This window comes from Sorex araneus, chromosome 9, assembly GCF_027595985.1.
Source record: "Sorex araneus isolate mSorAra2 chromosome 9, mSorAra2.pri, whole genome shotgun sequence".
In the NCBI taxonomy this organism is placed as follows: Eukaryota; Metazoa; Chordata; class Mammalia; order Eulipotyphla; family Soricidae; genus Sorex; species Sorex araneus.
Genome location: NC_073310.1, coordinates 29,509,894 through 29,527,398, shown reverse-complemented (window position 1 = coordinate 29,527,398; position 17,505 = coordinate 29,509,894).

The window sequence follows — 17,505 nt, the reverse complement described above, 5'->3', positions numbered from 1 at the left end:
CACAAAGTTCTGCTTTTTACCTGGTTCTGTGGGGCTTCACTCATGCATGAGGCTTGGCCCAAGTGTCTGGAAAGTGGCCTGGAGTGTGGCAGTGGCTGGGTAGTGGGTTCCACTACCCAGACAAGACTTCTAGGGAGCAAAATGTTAAACAAAAAATATGAAAAATAAATGACTCAATGTGGCTATCATGTTTAAATCCCAGTGTCATCTCCGTAAGGACCTTTGTGAAAACTGTAAGCTTCTTTTATTTACATTTCTGAATATGGATTTTATCCTTGTAGCTATCATAGCTTGTATGTAAGCAGCTAGAGACTGGGCGATATGACTGGGTGACCAACCCTAGCTCGTCTCCCCATGGTGTAACATCCAGAAGGAGCACATAACAGACCACCAAGAACTTACCTCCATCTGGATTGCTTTACAAAGAATCAAGAGAATGTTTATATTGCACAACACTCAATAACCCTTTTAGAAATTCCATTTTCTACATCTCTTCCTGTCACTTACTTCTCTCCCCACACACTAGAAGTAGATGTCTTTTGCAAAGTTCCATGACATACTGTGGTATGATAGGCTACCACCCAGCATAAATCTGGCTCCTCAAAAGGATGTAGATTAAGATTAAGGTTGAGAAATGGGCTCTCAAAATGTCTTCCTTTCTCTTTCCACAGGGATGTATATGAAGATGAAGGAACTGGAATGAGTGTTCTTTGGAAAATGGAATTGATAATGTCACCTGGGTGTTGAAAACTATCTTTACTTTCATAAATTCGGAATAAAAGTAAGACATTGTTAGATAAAGGATTACATACATCACTTTGTGTGCAGCAGGGGAACCCCTCTTAGTATATACCAATGGAATTCCTTTGAGATATCTTCATGGATGTATGTTAGATCACTGTTGCTCTTGTGTGTGTGTGTGTGTGTGTGTGTGTATAAGAGTAAAGTGAAAGTTAGATAAATCCCCAAATATGAATAGTTTGTATAAAATTACCTCCTCTCACAGAAAAACTGACATAGAAGAAGAGATAGGGATCTATATGTGTATTATCTTTATTTTTTTGATATGCTGAGGAAACCAGGGCACATATGCAAGACAGGTGATCAAACATTGAGTCATTTTCAGTCCCACATAAGATTTCAAATGCCATTATATAGCATCACCGAATTGCTATGTTTAAAGAAAAAAAATAGTAAAGAATATATTGATGAGTGTTAAAGTAAAATATTTATGTGTTTGTGTATTAATATATATGTGCATATGGCTTATATATTCACCCACAAGTCAATTGATGGACTTGTTGAAATATTCAACGCTACTTTCCCTTAATAGTTCTAAAACTCTGCCTTAAGTTTATAATCTTGCTTTATTACATTCCTTTCAAGCAAATTTAACTTTCTACTTATTATTTATTCTTAAGATCATACCCCTAAAAGAACTAAGATGACAAAATCTGGAGCTGACAGTTTGAGACTATAGATTATAGTCAGTGGATCTAAGAAAAGACCCACCAAATAGGAAAGGTTAAGGCAACTTTTTCAGATCTTGCACCGGAATCAACCTCTGTTACCTGTGTTTTGACAGAAACACAAGACAGGATGAAAATAGGAAAGATTTATAGCAATGAGAAGGAAAAGAATGAAAACTCCTAAGTGTTTTTTTTTTCTTTTTGGGTCACACTGGCGATGCACAGGGGTTACTCCTAGCTCTGCACTCAGGAATTTCTCCTAGCAGTGCTCAGGGGACCATATGTAATGCTGGAAATCAAACCAGGGCTGATCGCGTGCAAGGCAAACACCCTACCCGCTGTGCTATTACTCCAGCCCTGAAACTCCTAAGTTTTATTAAATGGGAAGCATATGTAGCCTTTTGCTAGTTAGCTATGTTCTTGAAAATAAGAACAAATATTCAGAGATGTTAGTTATCAGTCAAACGTAGGTCATTTTTAGTTGCAGGGTTTAATAAAACAATCTGGTTTCCTGCATCATTGCTAATGACTTCTAACAAACAGCAGGCTAGCTTCCTAGTTGTTCACTGTACATAGTGTCGTGGAAAGATTGCTGTAGATTTTGAGTCAGTTTTCTTTCTTAAGTGTTATTTAGCCATTGTTCATTAGGACATTCAGTCTCTTTGCAGTGTTGTGAGAGATTACAGATTAAGCTTGACTCTAAAGCCAGCAGCAAGGAGAACTGAAATTTATGATGCCAGAAAAACCTCAGAGTAGATTATTGACCAAACAATATGTGACTAAGTGAAGTCACATTGACCTTGGATTATGTGACCAAGTAACCAAGTTGAGCGAGTGACCTATCTGAACAACAGAAGAGATGATAGGGAAAAAAACAAACTGTTGTTGACTCTGTACCAGGTAGTTGCTAATAATGGCAGAGGGTATGTGATGTGTGTGTGTGTGTGTGTAGTCTATTCTTTTTGACCCTCAGCATTATGCTGTGTTTTGGGTAGTTTCTGAGCAACTCTGGTGCTCAGCCAGGTAGAGAGAACATTTTTTCCCTTGGGCTGTAATTGCTCTGTAATCTATTCATAAAGAGGACACTATGTACTCCCAATGTCAGCCAGAAGCATCTGAAAAATATTTGCAGGCCAGGAGTATGTAAAGTGTGACTAAAAGTCCCTAAAGATGAGATAGCAGACAGCAAATTGTTTTTCTTTGCAATTTCTTAATTTGATCTGGCCTGCATGTTCTCTCTTCTATCTCAAAAGTTTGATTAATTTTAAGATTTTAATTAATTAGAAAAAAACTCTTTTTTTGTTTAGCATAGGAGTACTGTTATTTATTCAACCATTAAGCTGATTGAACTGGGCATAAATTTCGTATAATATTTGAAAAAATTTTAATTGAATATCTGCAAGATAGACCATTACAAAACTGTTCATAATTGGGTATCAGTCATAAATGATCCAGCACCCATCCCTCCACCAGTGTACATTTCCCACCATGAATGTCCCGTTTCCCTACCACCATCCCTCAACCCCCCATCCCCACACCTCCAGCCTCCATCTATAGGAGGCACTTTTCTTCTTGTTTTCTCTCTCCTTTTCCTTTTGTGCATTATAGTTTGCAGTATAGGTGTTAAAAGGTCATGGTGTTGATAATATATATAAAGTATACACACATGTGTAAATGTATATTTTTCTGGTCTTATATATACATATGTACTAGTAATCATGGAAAACCAACAAATTGAGCTCAAGTGTATGAAAAACTTCTCAATTTTGTTAGTCATTAGGAAATACAAAAGCACAACCAAAATATAACCATTTTGGCGCTAATGCATTACCTAAAGTATGACTAAGATTAAAAATTTTACTAAATGAAAAATATAGGAAAGTTTGTGGAATAACTGTCTCTTGTTTTCCTACTGAGAATAAATAGCTACTTAATAAAATTTGCTGTTTAAATGAAAAAAAAAAGATGTCATGGTGTTGTTCAAGGCATTTAGTATTTTTATCGGGATGATAAGACTGAGTAGCTTTTCAATTGGGTTGCCACATTGGGGTGTGGATGTGACGGCCAAATCTCCCAGAAGTACAGGGAGGTGTGTGTGGAGGGGGAAGTAACCCATCCTGACCCCAAGAAAGCCTGAAGATTTTAGTCACAAAACCCACATACCTGAACTTTCCACAGATTGTATCTTGGTGAGGTCTGTGCTGAGACAGTGGACTCAGGCTGGGGATATTGTGGTGATTTTGGATTGTGGAAACAAGCGGCTGCTGGGGACTGTGCTTAGGTGGGCACCAGCCAACTCATCCCTCCCTTCCAATTTACCCTGGCCTGTTCAGCCATGCGTGGGTCTTAGATTAACTGCCACTTTTGATCTCTTTCAAGATTTATTCATGGTATCTGAAATAAGGCCAATAAATGAGCTTATATAGCTGAGCCAGAGGTGGTTTGTAGATGTGACTCCCACATACCTAACTTTTGGTCATACAATTTCTTGGTAACTTGGCTCCAAGTTGTTGGCCAAAGGCACAGTGTCAATTTTAGGGTTTCAGGAAGCCTGAAGGCACCATCAAGCTGCTTATGCCTTGCCCTGCAGGTACAGGTTGACCTGTTGGCAGCACTATACCTCGAGAACCAAACTCATTGGTACTAGAGGTTGAGTATCTCCCAGGAGACTAGTAAAAGATCAAATGTGCGATCATTGATTTAAAGAGTTCTTTTATGAAATTAATTAGAAACAGAAATGAGGTAAAACATGGAAATTAAACAAAAAGAAATATGTAAATATTTTCTGAATGAAAAGCAACAACATTATTGTTTATACACATTAAAAAGTTAGTAAGAGAGCAACAAAGACAACAGAAGTGGAGAGCTGATTTACAGAACTAAGGTTATCTGATATGTATATGTTGAGGAGAGGTGAAAAATAGGGGTGTTTGGGATACTGAAATATTGGTGGGGGGAAGTGGGCACTCTGATGGTAGGTGTGGTGTTTGGCAGTCTTATGCACGATAGCATTATTAGAAGTATTATAAGTAACAGAATCTCAATAAACATGGGGAAAAGTTAAAAGGAAACTAAAATCTTTAAATAAATGACTAGATGTAAAGCAAAGTTAATAAATATTCACTTTGCTCAAAATGGTGAAAACCTCATTTTATATTTCACTGTCTCTGTGAGGTTTTCCACTCATCCCTGGTTTAAGTGTTGCTCCACAGATTTGGACCCCCAGACTTATATAAAAGAACATGGTTGGTGCCCTAGCAACTTTTCTTTTGACTCTAAACAGCTTGAGGGTGAGGACCACCTTAGCTCTACATTCCCAGTTTCCTACAATTGGTTCTGCACAGGGAAGAGATTTGTTTAACATTTACATACAAGCTACCCTGGTGTATCTAAATAAACCACAAGACAGAGATTGGTGATTTGGGAGTATGGAAAAGAATGACCTTGCTATTATTCCTGTCTTATTTTCTTTTAAGGATTAGTCAAATGTTTCTAAAACTTCTTGATCTCCAGAAAATAATCATTCAAAAAAAATAACAAATGATATATTATTTTCTCTACCTGTGAGGTAACTGTGTTTTAGCACAAGAGCAGACTATGTTGATAGAGTTAGGAAAAGAGAGTACGTGCTCTTCAATGTGCACACATGACGACATGATTAGGAAGGTGTGAGATGTTTGAATGGGTGGGTAAGAGTGAGGGAGTCCAGCTAGATCTTATGACACAATACATGAGCATGACAACATAAGGTTTGAGATAGGAAATAAATTCAATCTGAATAATGGAATCCTGGAAGTACCAATTATCAAATATCTAAAGGGGATTTAGGAAAAAGATTTCACTAAAAATTTTGGAGTTAGGCAAAGAAATGGTGACTGAAATCTCAGAGTGAATGCTTCTATAAAGGAGCACCTAATAAAGAAAGAGCAGAAAGCCTTGATCTATATTCTAAGAAATGTACATGTATGGGAAAATGAAGGAAACTGTCAAGAATTAAGGGAAGTACCCAAGAAAATAGGAGCAGGAAGGAGTAGGAAACCAGGTGACAAAATGTTAAGGAAATGACTCGGAATTAGGATTTCCCGCAAATAGAGTAGAGGTTAGAGGTTAATTTTGACCATTATGAAGAAGTACAACTTTTTGGTTTTGTTTTGTTTGGGGGCAATATCCCAGAGTGCTCAGGAATTACTCCTGGATCTGTGCTCAGGAATCTTTTCTGGAAGTGCACAGGGTACAATATATAGTGCCAGAAATCAAATCTGAATTGTCCAGGCTCAAGGCAAGTGCCCAACCTGCTGTACTTTCTCTCCAGCCCCAGAGACATTACTTTCATAGATAGTTGTTTTCTACAGGAGGAAAGAAGTTACATCTACCATTTCTAAATCAGAAGACTTTCCTCAAAAGTTCAGCTATATGAACAATATGAAAAATAATTTGGAAATGCAGATAAGATTCTATAAATTTTCTTTGCTTGTCAAAGAATAGTAACAATTGCCAGTACTTCCAAGATAATCTGTCATTAAAATATGATTGAAAATAATATTCGGTTTCTTTCTATGCCAGTGAATGGTACAAAATATCTTGTAGCAGATGGTCAGTCCAGACATTTTAAAAGATTCCCGTGTCTATTAATGACACCACAATCTTTGTAAAGAATTGTGTTTCCTCGGTGTAGTTCAGAGGCTGAGCTATATTTTCAAGGGAAATAGATTTCCTAGAATAAAGCTTATATGCTGCTGGTTTCTGTTTTGTGACAAGTTGTCTATCCAAGAGAGGGGTATTGGTAAGGCAGAACTGGTGAAGGCAAAGTTCTCTACTGTGGCAGAAAGAAGAATGTACACAGGAGGTACAAAGATTGTATGTTAGCAAGAAATTGAGGGATATTTTCCCCCTACAGTTTCTATTTTACCTAAAGCAAAAAGTGATACAAATGCTGAAAATAATGAAAAATGTGTGAAAAGAGTACAAAAATATTAGTGTTTTGTTTTGAGTTTTGGTGGTGAACAGAAGAAAAATTTGACTGGAGACAGAGGATCTCTTGGCAATTAATGTGGAGTGTCACCATCCTTAAAATTCCTTTTCAAAACAAAGTAATTCTGATTCTTTCCTTTTAAATATCTAAATTAAATATAATTAAAAAAATTGTGGACACTTATAAATGTTGAAGACTTGCCCTTTTCCCAAAGTATCAGTGAAAACAGCTGCTATTTTTTTTATGATGAATGGGTCATTGATATTCTCTTTTTTTGAGCAATTACTCAGAAATATGAACAAATCAGTGCTGCTGAATAAATTTCTTCTGGGATCGGAGCTTCTCTTGCACAGACTCCTAAGAACATATGATGTCAATTGCCATGAAATTAATGTGTAATTCACAAACTATAGACCAACCACTTTCTTATCTGGAGTAAGGGCATTATTTGCTATCATTATTTCCCTGCAATGTGTACTTATGTATATAGTCTGATATTTTCTTGTTATGGCATCAAGAGGATTAAGTTCTTAGTTGACATCTGCTACTCCAAACCTCTGTCAATTCACCTTGATTCCTTTTCCACAAAGTTTATCGTAAACTGTTCTCCTGGTTTTTATTTTTTTCCTTTTTGGGTCATACCTGGCGATGCACAGGGGTTACTCCTGGCTCTGCACTCAGGAATTACCCCTGGCGGTGCTCAGGGGACCATATGGGATGCTGGGAATTGAACCCGGGTTGGCCACATGCAAGGCAAACACCCTATCTGCTGTACTATCACTCCAGCCCCTGTTCTACTGGTTTTTATCAGGGGTCATATATTTTCTGATCCTTTGTGAACAGGGAATCGGTCAAATGTGACAATTTTTATTCATGAGATCACCTTCTATAATTACAAAGACTCTCTAAGTATCACTTTCCACATATTATTGCTTTAATCATCTCATCTCTTCTTATCTTTTTCAAAAGCCCACTACTCCCCAAGTCACAAAACATCAGAAATTCTTGATGACATAATCTAGTTCTCCTCAAAACTACCCATTCTATTAGTTTCTGATCAAGAACCAACAATTTTTTAAAAAATTCTTTTATTAATTCACCAGGTTAAAGTCTCAGTTATACAATGCTCAAACACCCATCCCTTCACCAGTGCATATATTCCACCACCAAGAATCACGATACCAAGAACCAACAATTTTTAGCCACTGAATATTTTCCCTTACTATCTTTATTTTGAGTCAGCTCAGAAGAAAGGGGGTGGTGGTGGTATACTTATATGAAGTGACATTATCCAGTTTCTCATGACTGCTAAGAATGGCACCTTAATTTAGTTCTAAGTCTTTCCAAGAAATTGAGGATTTTGTGCTAATTAGGCACATAGGTTTACTTTTGTGAATGGTATTTTTATATATGTGCCTTTCTAGTTTTCCTAAAATTATTTGTTAAACAGTTTTTTCTTTGCTCCATTTCGTATACTTAGCTCCTTAGTCATAGATTAACTCTCCATGGGGGATTAACTCAGGACTTCAATTGTGTCCCATTAGTCTGTGTATTAATCTTTATTCAAGTACTATGTAGTTTTGATGTTATACCTTTGTAGTATAGTTCAAAGTTGGGAAGTGTAATGCTTTCCATTTTTTCCCTTTAGTATCCTAAGATTTCTTTGGCTACTCAGGGAGTTTTATAATTCCATACAAATTTTCATACAGTTTGTTCCAGGTCTTTGAAAAGTGTCACTGGAATTTTAACGGGTATTGTATTGAATTTGTATAATATTTTGGGCATGATCACAATTTTGATGATGTTGGTTCTTCCAACATAAACAGGGAATGTCTCTTCATTTTCTATCACCTGTTATTCCAAACCTCTTTTAATTCATCTTGATTTGTTTTGCAAGACATTTATTGTACATGATGTCCTATTTTATTTATCCTAACAATGACTTACATTTTTCACTATGTAAGTTTTTCACCTTCCTTTTTATGTTGATACTGAGGTATTGAAGTTTGGGTCACTGTTTTAAATGGGATTATTTTAATTTCTTTTTCTTCTGGTTCATTATCTCTATATCAGATTTTTATGGTGTACACGTGGATTTTTGTAACATATTACTTTTCTATATTGGTTTACTTTTTCTAAGAGGTTTTTATGTAATCCTTTGGATCTTTAATGTACAGTATCATGTTGTCTGCAAATTGTGGTACTATAACTTCTTTTCCATTTTGTGTCCCTTTGATATCTTGTTCTTGTATGGTTTCTATAGCAAGAACACAGACATATGGAATATCTGTTGAATATGTTGAATAAGTGTGGTAACAATGAAAATTTTTGATTTGTATATAAACTCAGAAAAAAGACTTTGTTTTTCACCATTGAGTCTGTTGTTGTAGACAGACAATACTCCCTTGACGTATGTTACTTCTATCCTATTTATGAAGTGTTTTATCATGAATGGATGCTGTATCTTGTCAAAGGTCTTCTCTGCATCAACTGATATGACATATGATTTTTAGCATTATTTTTTGTGATATATTATGTGAATTGATTTGTGTATGTTGAAACTTGAATCCATGAGATGAGCTCTATTTGCTCATGGTTTATAATTATTTTCTTGTATTGCGGTTTTTTTTCACGAGAATTTTGTTGAGGATCTTTACTTTGATATTCTTTGGGGAAATTATTATATACTTTTTAAATAGTGTCTATCTGTTTTTAGTATCAGTGTGTTGTGAATTTCATAAAAGCTATAGGGAGGACTGCAGTTTCCTCAATATTCTGGAAGAACTTGTGTAGTATGGAAAACAAGTCTTCTTTGAAGTTTTGGTAGAGCTCACAAATGCATCCTTCTGATCCTGAGATTCTTTGTGAGAGATTAAGAACTTTAAGATTAGAGAAGAATCCACATAATGAATTAGAGAAAATATAAACATAATTTTACAGGAAATTGACTGAAGATGTGTCTTCAACTAGATTACCACAGAGTCAAGGACAGCAAAAACAAAAATGAAGAAATGAGACTATACCAAATTAAAAGAACTTCACAGTGAAAGAAAATCAAGCTATAATAAAAATATATTTTACTGGGTGGATGAAAATATTTGCACTCAATACATCAAATGGCTAATAACCAAGATCCGTAAAGCACTCAAAAAACTTGGTAACTAAACAGAAAGATAGGACAAAACCCATAATAATAATCTCTCTCAATGTCATTGGGCTACACACACCAATTAAGACACACAGAGTGGCAGGATATATCTGAAAACTAAACCCAATATTCTGCTGCCTGCAAGAAACACATTTGAACAGTCAAAGCAAACACAGACAAAGTCAAAGACTGAAAAAAATTCTACAAGCAAACAATTCCCTCAAAAAACTGGGGTGGCCATACTAGTATCAGACCACATAGACTTCTGACTGAAGATTACAGAGACAGTGAAGGTTATTTTTAATGATCACATGATCTGTACATCTGTACTACATGCAAAAACAAAAAACCTCAGACCTCGCTAATGCCAAACATAAAAGTCAGATCAAAATGGATTAAAGAATTCGATATCAGATCTGAATCCATAATGTACATGGAGGAAAACATAGGCAGAAACTTCCTTGACATTGAAGCTAAAGGCATCTTTAAGGATGAAACACCACTGACCAAGCAAGTGGAAACAAATATAAACAAATAGGACTACATTACACTAAGAAGTTTCTGCACCTCAAAAGAAGCAGTGACCAAAATGCAGAGAGAACTCAAGAAATGGGAAAAATTATTTACCCAATACCCATTATATAAGGAGTTAATGTCAGGCAAATTAAAGACCACGTGGCCACCCACCACCGAGATGGTCAGATTTCTTTGTCAAAACCGTGAATTAAGGATTTGAGGCTCTTCCTGTTCCTGGAGTGAGCAGATATCATTGGGCTACATTAGCACTCGACATGGACAAATGGAAACGTTACTGGCACCCACTCGAGCAAATCGAGGATCACCGGGATGACAAGTGATACAAGTGATAAGGAGTTAATATCCAGGATATACTGATAGAACTTTACAAGAATAAACCTCTAACCTCATCAAATACTGGTGAGAAAAATGCACAGAGATTTCCTCAAAAAAGGAATTCTAATGACCAAAAGGCAAATGAAAAAATGCACATCTCTAATCATCAATGAAACTCAAATCAAAACAACAATGAGACATCATCTTATACCACAGAAACTGGCACACATCAAAAAGGACAAGAACAGCCACTGCTAACACAGATGTGGGGAGAAAGAGACTCTCGTTCATTGTTGGTTGGAATGCTGACTGGTCTAGCCATTTTGGAAAACAATATGGACATTACTTAAAAAACTAGAAATTCGGGGCCGGAGCGATAGCACAGCGGGTAGGGCATTTGCTTTGCACGCGGCCGACCCAGGTTCAATCCCCAGCATCCCATATAATCCCCCAAGCACTATCAGGAGTAATTCCTGAGTGCAAAGCCAGGACTAACCCCTGAGCATCTCTGGGTGTGACCCAAAAAGAAAAAAAAAAAAAACAAAAACTAGAAATTCAGCTCCATATTACCCAGGAATACCACTTCAGGAAATATATCCCAGGGTGCACAAAAGCACAGTAGAAATTACACCTGTACTTGTTTATTCATTGCAGTACTGTTCACAGTAGCCAGAATCTGGAAACAACCCCAGTGTCTGAGAGCAGAAGAGTGGTTAAAGAAATTTTGGTACATCTACACAGTGGAATACTATGTAGCTGCTAGAAAAGATGAAGTTATGAAATTTGCTTATAAGTGGATGGACATGGAGAGTATCATGCTAAGTGAAATGAGTCAGAAAGAGAGGGACAGACATAGAGTGACTGCACTCATTTTTGGAATATAAAATAACATAATGTGAGGCTGACACCCAAGGACAGTAGAGACAAGGGCCAGGAGAATTGCTCTACATTTTGGAAGCCTGCCTCATGTGCTGGCAGAGAAGGCAATTGGGATGGAGAAGGAACCACTTAGTCTATGATGGTTGGAGGGATCACTCAGGATGGGTGATGTGTGCTGAAAGTACACAAAAGACCAAATATGATTGCCTCTCAGTATTTGTATTTCAAACCATAATGCCCCAAATTAAAAAGAGTGTAAGAAATAAAGTGCATCCCATAAAAGCAGGGGGTCCCCTGAGCATGGCCAGGAGTAATTCCTGAGTGCAGAGCCGGGAGTAACCCCTGTGCATTACTGGGTATGACCCAAAAAGTAAAAGCAAAAAAAAAAAAAAAAGAATAAAATTAAATTAAAATAAAGAAAATATATCAAATATATGGCAGAGAGTCTCTTGCCCGCACTCCTGGCTGTCTTCCCCGGGGTCCCTCGGAGGAGATGGGCTCCAGCTTCCCTCCCCACCCCGAGCAGAGCTCCCAGCAGCCGAAGACCACCGTAACCTAGCCACAGCCATGCTCGAGGCTCCTCTCCACAGGTCTGGACAGGCCTCACGCCTGAAGGTACCGGCAGAGGAACCCAGGTGTGTACAATCCCATCAACCTCCAACACCCAGAGACTTAAAAGCAAGTTCCCAGAAGCGATAGTTTATAATCTACTTCTCCCTCTGGGAGAGACTAGCAAGCTACTGAGAGTTTCCTGCCCACATGGGACAGCCTTGCAAGCTTCCCATGGTGTATTCATATGCTAAAACAAGCTAGATCTCATTCCCCTGACCCTGAAAGAGCCTCCAGTGTGACATTGTTGGGAGGGCCAGTGGAGAGAGACTTCTAAGATCTCAGGGAAAGGACCAATGGAGAGTTACTGAGCCCGCTCGAGAAATTGATGATTAACGGGATTTCGTGATCGTGACCAATCAAATATACAAAATGCTGTCAAATACCATCATCTATTAAGATTAAATTCAGTTAAAGCCACACAGTATTTAGTTGTACATCTATTTAAATTGGTAAGTAAAAATAGCAAAAATATTAATTTGGTATTAATATTTCTGGAGGTAGAAAAACATTATTGGTGAGAATGTTAAAGAGCACAGAAACTCTGGAAAATAATATGTCAGATTTTTCATTTGTTTGTTTTTTAATTTTTAATTATGTTATAGAGTTTGTTTGGGGGCCTCATTTGGTGGTGCTCAGGACTTATTCTGACTCTGGGCTCATAAATTACTCCTGGCAGGCTCTGGGACTGTATGGGATGCTGGGGATTGAACCCAGTTTGGCCTCATTCAAGGCAAGTGTCCTACCTGGTGTACTATCACTCCAAAATTGTAGATTCTTAAAAAATCCTTTTTATTGGGGCTTGAGTGACAGCACAGCAGGTAGGGCATTTGCCTTGCACGTGGCCGACCCGGGTTCGAATCCCAGCATCCCATATGGTCCCCTGAGCAATGCCAGGTGTAATTCCTGAGTGTAGAGCCAGGAGTAACCCCTGTGCATTGCCAGGTGTGACTCAAAAAGAAAAAAAAATCTTTTTTATTAATAAATAGTGGCAGAGAGTCTCTTGCTCCTGCACCTGGCTGTCTTTCCCCTAGGCTCCTCAGAGGGGGTGGGCTTCAGTTTCCATCCCCGCCCCAAGTAGAGCTCCCACGGCCGAACACCTCTGGAGCCTAGCCACAGCCATGTTCAAGGGCCCTCTTCACACATTCGGACGGCCTTACGCATGAAGGAACCGGCAGAGGAACCCAGGTGTGTGGGACCCTGGGCTGAGACTTCCAAACCTGCTTGGATTGAGACTGGGCCTCTTCCACCTAGATTCCCCATTTCCAGTAGCTAGGTGGTCTCACCCAGAGACTGCCCCCGGCGCTGTGTAATCCCACCAACAGCCAACATCCAGAGACTATAAAACCAAGCTCCTGACATCTTATAGCCTAGTTCTCCCTCGGGAGAACCTGGCAAGCTACCAAGAGTTTCCTGCCCACATGGGAGAGCCTCTAAAACTCCCCATGGCATATTCATATGCTAAAACCAGTATGAGTTTATTCCCCTGACCCTGAAAGAGCCTCCAATGTAGCATCATTGGGAAGGACGAGTAGAGAGAGGCTTCTAAAATCTCAGGGCTAGGACGAGTGGAGACGTTGCTGAGACTGTTCGAGAAATTCGATGATCAATGGGATGATGATGATTAATAAATGGGAAGATTCTTTTCAAAACCACATATACAACCTGGTCAATGCCTCTTTAGGTTCTTTTGGTCAATCTTCTTCTTCATTCCAGATAAATTATGACATGTATACAAATACTTATAGAAGTTTTATTTGAAATAACAGAGAGCTCGAAATAATCCAGATGACCTTAATTAGGTGACTGTAGTAAACTATGGAATTCTACTCAGAAATAAGAACTAATGAATTATTAATACATGTAATAACCTGGATGACTCTGTAGAGAATTAAGCTGAGTGAATAAAAACCCCAATTCCCGAAGAATATGTTATATATGATCCCATTATTGCAACATTTCAAATATGAATTACAGCAACTACAAAATTAGTAGTTGCTGAGGGATAAGGATGCTGTGAAATTAGAAAGGACATATATGTACTTATAGAAAGGCAACATGAGGTACCTTGATAGTGATGAAAATGTAGTTTGCCTTGGTCAATATCAATATATTAGTGAGAGAATGTTCTAAAGTTCTGCAAGGTGTTCACACTCTCTTAAGGATTCATAAAGATCTCTCTATTATTTTTTACAAGCACTTGTGAAACTATAACAGTTTCAAACTAAAAAGCTTAATTAAAAGTACGGGGAAGAGATCAGATAGTATAGGGATAAGGTATTTGCCTTATAAGCAGCTGCCCCTGCCTCTGCCCCTGATGCTATGTATTCCTGAGTGCTGTGAGATGTGATTCCTAAGTACAGAGCATGGAATAATCCTTGAATAACACTTGGTATGGCCCAAAAACAAAACAGAACAAATCTAGTTTTGTTGACCTCTCATCAGCTAGGTACAGGGGACATTTCTTAGGTCCTAGGAAAGCTTATCTTGAATAAGTGCATAAGAATGTGAGAGGAAGTCAGAAATCATTAATTTTAATGATTTTAAAAAATGACTTGCATCTTGAAGCCAAGCATTGGGCAAAAGTAATCAAACCTACCAGCCAAGATTGCTCTTCCCAGTTCTTTTGTGTCAATTACAATTTAACACATTTTCTGTCATTATTATATTGCCAAATTTTTGTTCTCATGAAGATAAATTAATGAAACTCAGGAAGAAATTATTTCTGACCCATATCTTTTTATTACTTTGCAGACAGCTACTGAAAAAAACATTAAACTATTGATATGTTTTTATATTTGTAGAAAACAATGACCCTTAGCATCATGAGTTTTATACATAAAGTTTTTTAGGTTCTTCTTATAACCAATAAGAATAAAGGTATGCAGCATATCACTAACTTAAGAAATATAAAAGACTTGAATCCTTTCTCTTAGTCCACTATTCAGATTATTGGTATTCCCCTCCCCCAATTTTTCATGATTTAATTACAAGGCTTTGGATACACAACAGAAAAAACTTTAGTATTAATATTCTCTTTGTTTAGAATATAATAAATTATATATAAGGAAATAATAAACATATGATTGGATTCCCAGATACTTCAAAATGTTCCCAAAAATTGTACTTTTAACATGGTTTTATATAGCTATACACACGTGTGGACTGGAGCAATAGCACAGCAAGTAGGGCGTCTGCCTTGCATGTGGCCGACCCGAGTTCAATTCCTCCATTTCTCTCAGAGATCCCAGTAAGCTACCAAGAGTATCCCACTGCACGGCAGAGCCTGGCAAGCTGCGGGTGCTGTATTCCATATGCCAAAAACAGTAACAACAAGTCTCACAATAGAGATGTTACTGGTGCCCACTTGAGCAAATCGATGAACAATGGGATGACAATGCTGCAGTGCATATGCATGTGCACACATATATAATTTTTTAGTGTAGAAAGAAGCTCCTCATGAAATTCTCAAACTTTCCCATTGGTAACCACTGTCAACTACATGTTATGAAGAGATACTTTGGAATTCATCATATTTTTAAGGGTTAATTTTTTGGTGGGGAGGGAGGGCACACCCACCAATGTTCAAGGGACCATTCTGGGAATTAAACTCTTACATACAAAGCATGTGCCACTGTAAGAAAACACGCAACCCGGAGATTCTTCTTGCAGTGATTTATTCAGAGACCTTCTCATGCAAAATGGGAAAGAAGAGGAACGAGGGACGAATGAGAAGAAAACCACACCTAGCTAGGCAGCTTCCCTCCTTATATAGCCCTCGCTGCTTGCTTACGCCCAAGTGTCTGCAGCTGATAGACTAGTTACAGCTCGTGGCGTGACAAGACATCCTGATTCCTTATCAGGTGTTATCTATGAAGCACGGTGTAATTAACAAGAAACAGGTGTCCACGAAGCACGGTCCCGTGGCGGCTCTCCACATGCCCCAGTCTTTTGAGACATACCAGCTCCAAATGAAGACAATTTAATATTTAATATCAGTGACACATATCTTAAAATATCTCAATCTGTGATTATTGACTACACTGTAAAGTAAAATGGAATTACAAAAAATTCTACATTTAGGAAAACATTAATTTTTTGTAGGCTTTACTGAGATCTTTGATCATGCTAACCAAACCTTGGTTGACACTTATGAATTCTATGACACAAAAGACCAGGTCATTTTATGAACAAATATGTATTTAGAGTCAAGCTCTGTATCTGGAATGCAGTGGTCACTGAGTAAATATTTGTGAGAATGTATAAGTTAAGTTACTGTCAAGATTCCCAGGTATCTAGGTTTGGAGTCTAATTGAATGATGATTATAATAACTAATGGAAAAACAGAATAGTGATATAATGAGTGAGGAAATGATGAATTTGAGAAAACTATAGAAATTTAAAGAAAGAATGAGTTTTCTGTGTTGCTGACTGATGCTAAATGAGCAAATAGAAAGCATGAAAATATCTGATAATCAGGAGGTGCCAGTTACTATGATAAGAGAAATTTCTGATGAATGATGAGCTATGATACAGAAAACCGCCCTTATTTCAGCTCTGACACAATATAAATGTCCTACAAGATGTACGTTTCTCTCCAGTGTTTACTAAATTCAAGCATTCTATGCATTCTTATTAATTTTCTTTATAGACTGTTCTTCCATGAAGTTCAAGAGAACTGTCCAGTTCCTGGCTACATGAGCTAGCTCTATAATGCCCGGGATTCAGACAGCTGGGATGTTAGATAGAACAGCTACATAGCAACTCATCTTTTTTTTTTTCACTTTTTAGGTTATACCTTGTGATGCTCAGGGGTTTACTTCTGGCTCTGCACTTAGGAATCACTTCTGGCGATGCTTGGGGTACCATATGAGAACCTGGGGATCGGACCTGGGTAGACAACATGCAAAGCCCAACCCACTATACTATCATTCCAGTCTGACAACTCATCTTTCTAAGGAATGAGTGTTCCTAAGGTCTTCTAAGGAAGAAAAGCCGGTACTCTTTAGTCATCCCATAAGCACTCTGTGGTGCTTAAACCACTGATATTTAGTTTCCTGTGTAATATTATTCTCATTTGTTGCTGATACAAAGGAGATTTCAAAAGAATAGGAAATCTCTACTGAAACACAGTACATTGTTTATCAGCTGTGGTATATATATATATATATATGACATATATATGTCACAAAATGAGATGAGTATGCCTATGGCTTATGATTTCCAGATGACACCAAGCAATAGCCTAAGTCACTGTATGACATAGATGCTGCTGATGTGGAGCAGAGGCCACTCTCACCTTAGAGTCTGGCATAAGACTGACTGGGCCACTTCAAGATGTTAAACCTCTTGCCGTCAAGGAGAGGAGGTGCCCAAGGGGGATTTCATTGTCCATATCCATAGGGTTTTTCTGACAGAGCTTGTTGAGGTGGTTTCTATAGACCACTCCATAGAGCAGAATTTATTTGATGAGAAAAATTCCTTAGTTACCTGGGCTCACAAGGGATAATCTAAGGAAAAGTGTTCACTATGCTAAGGGTCACTAAGGCAAAGAGGTGAGGAACTAATGAATCTAA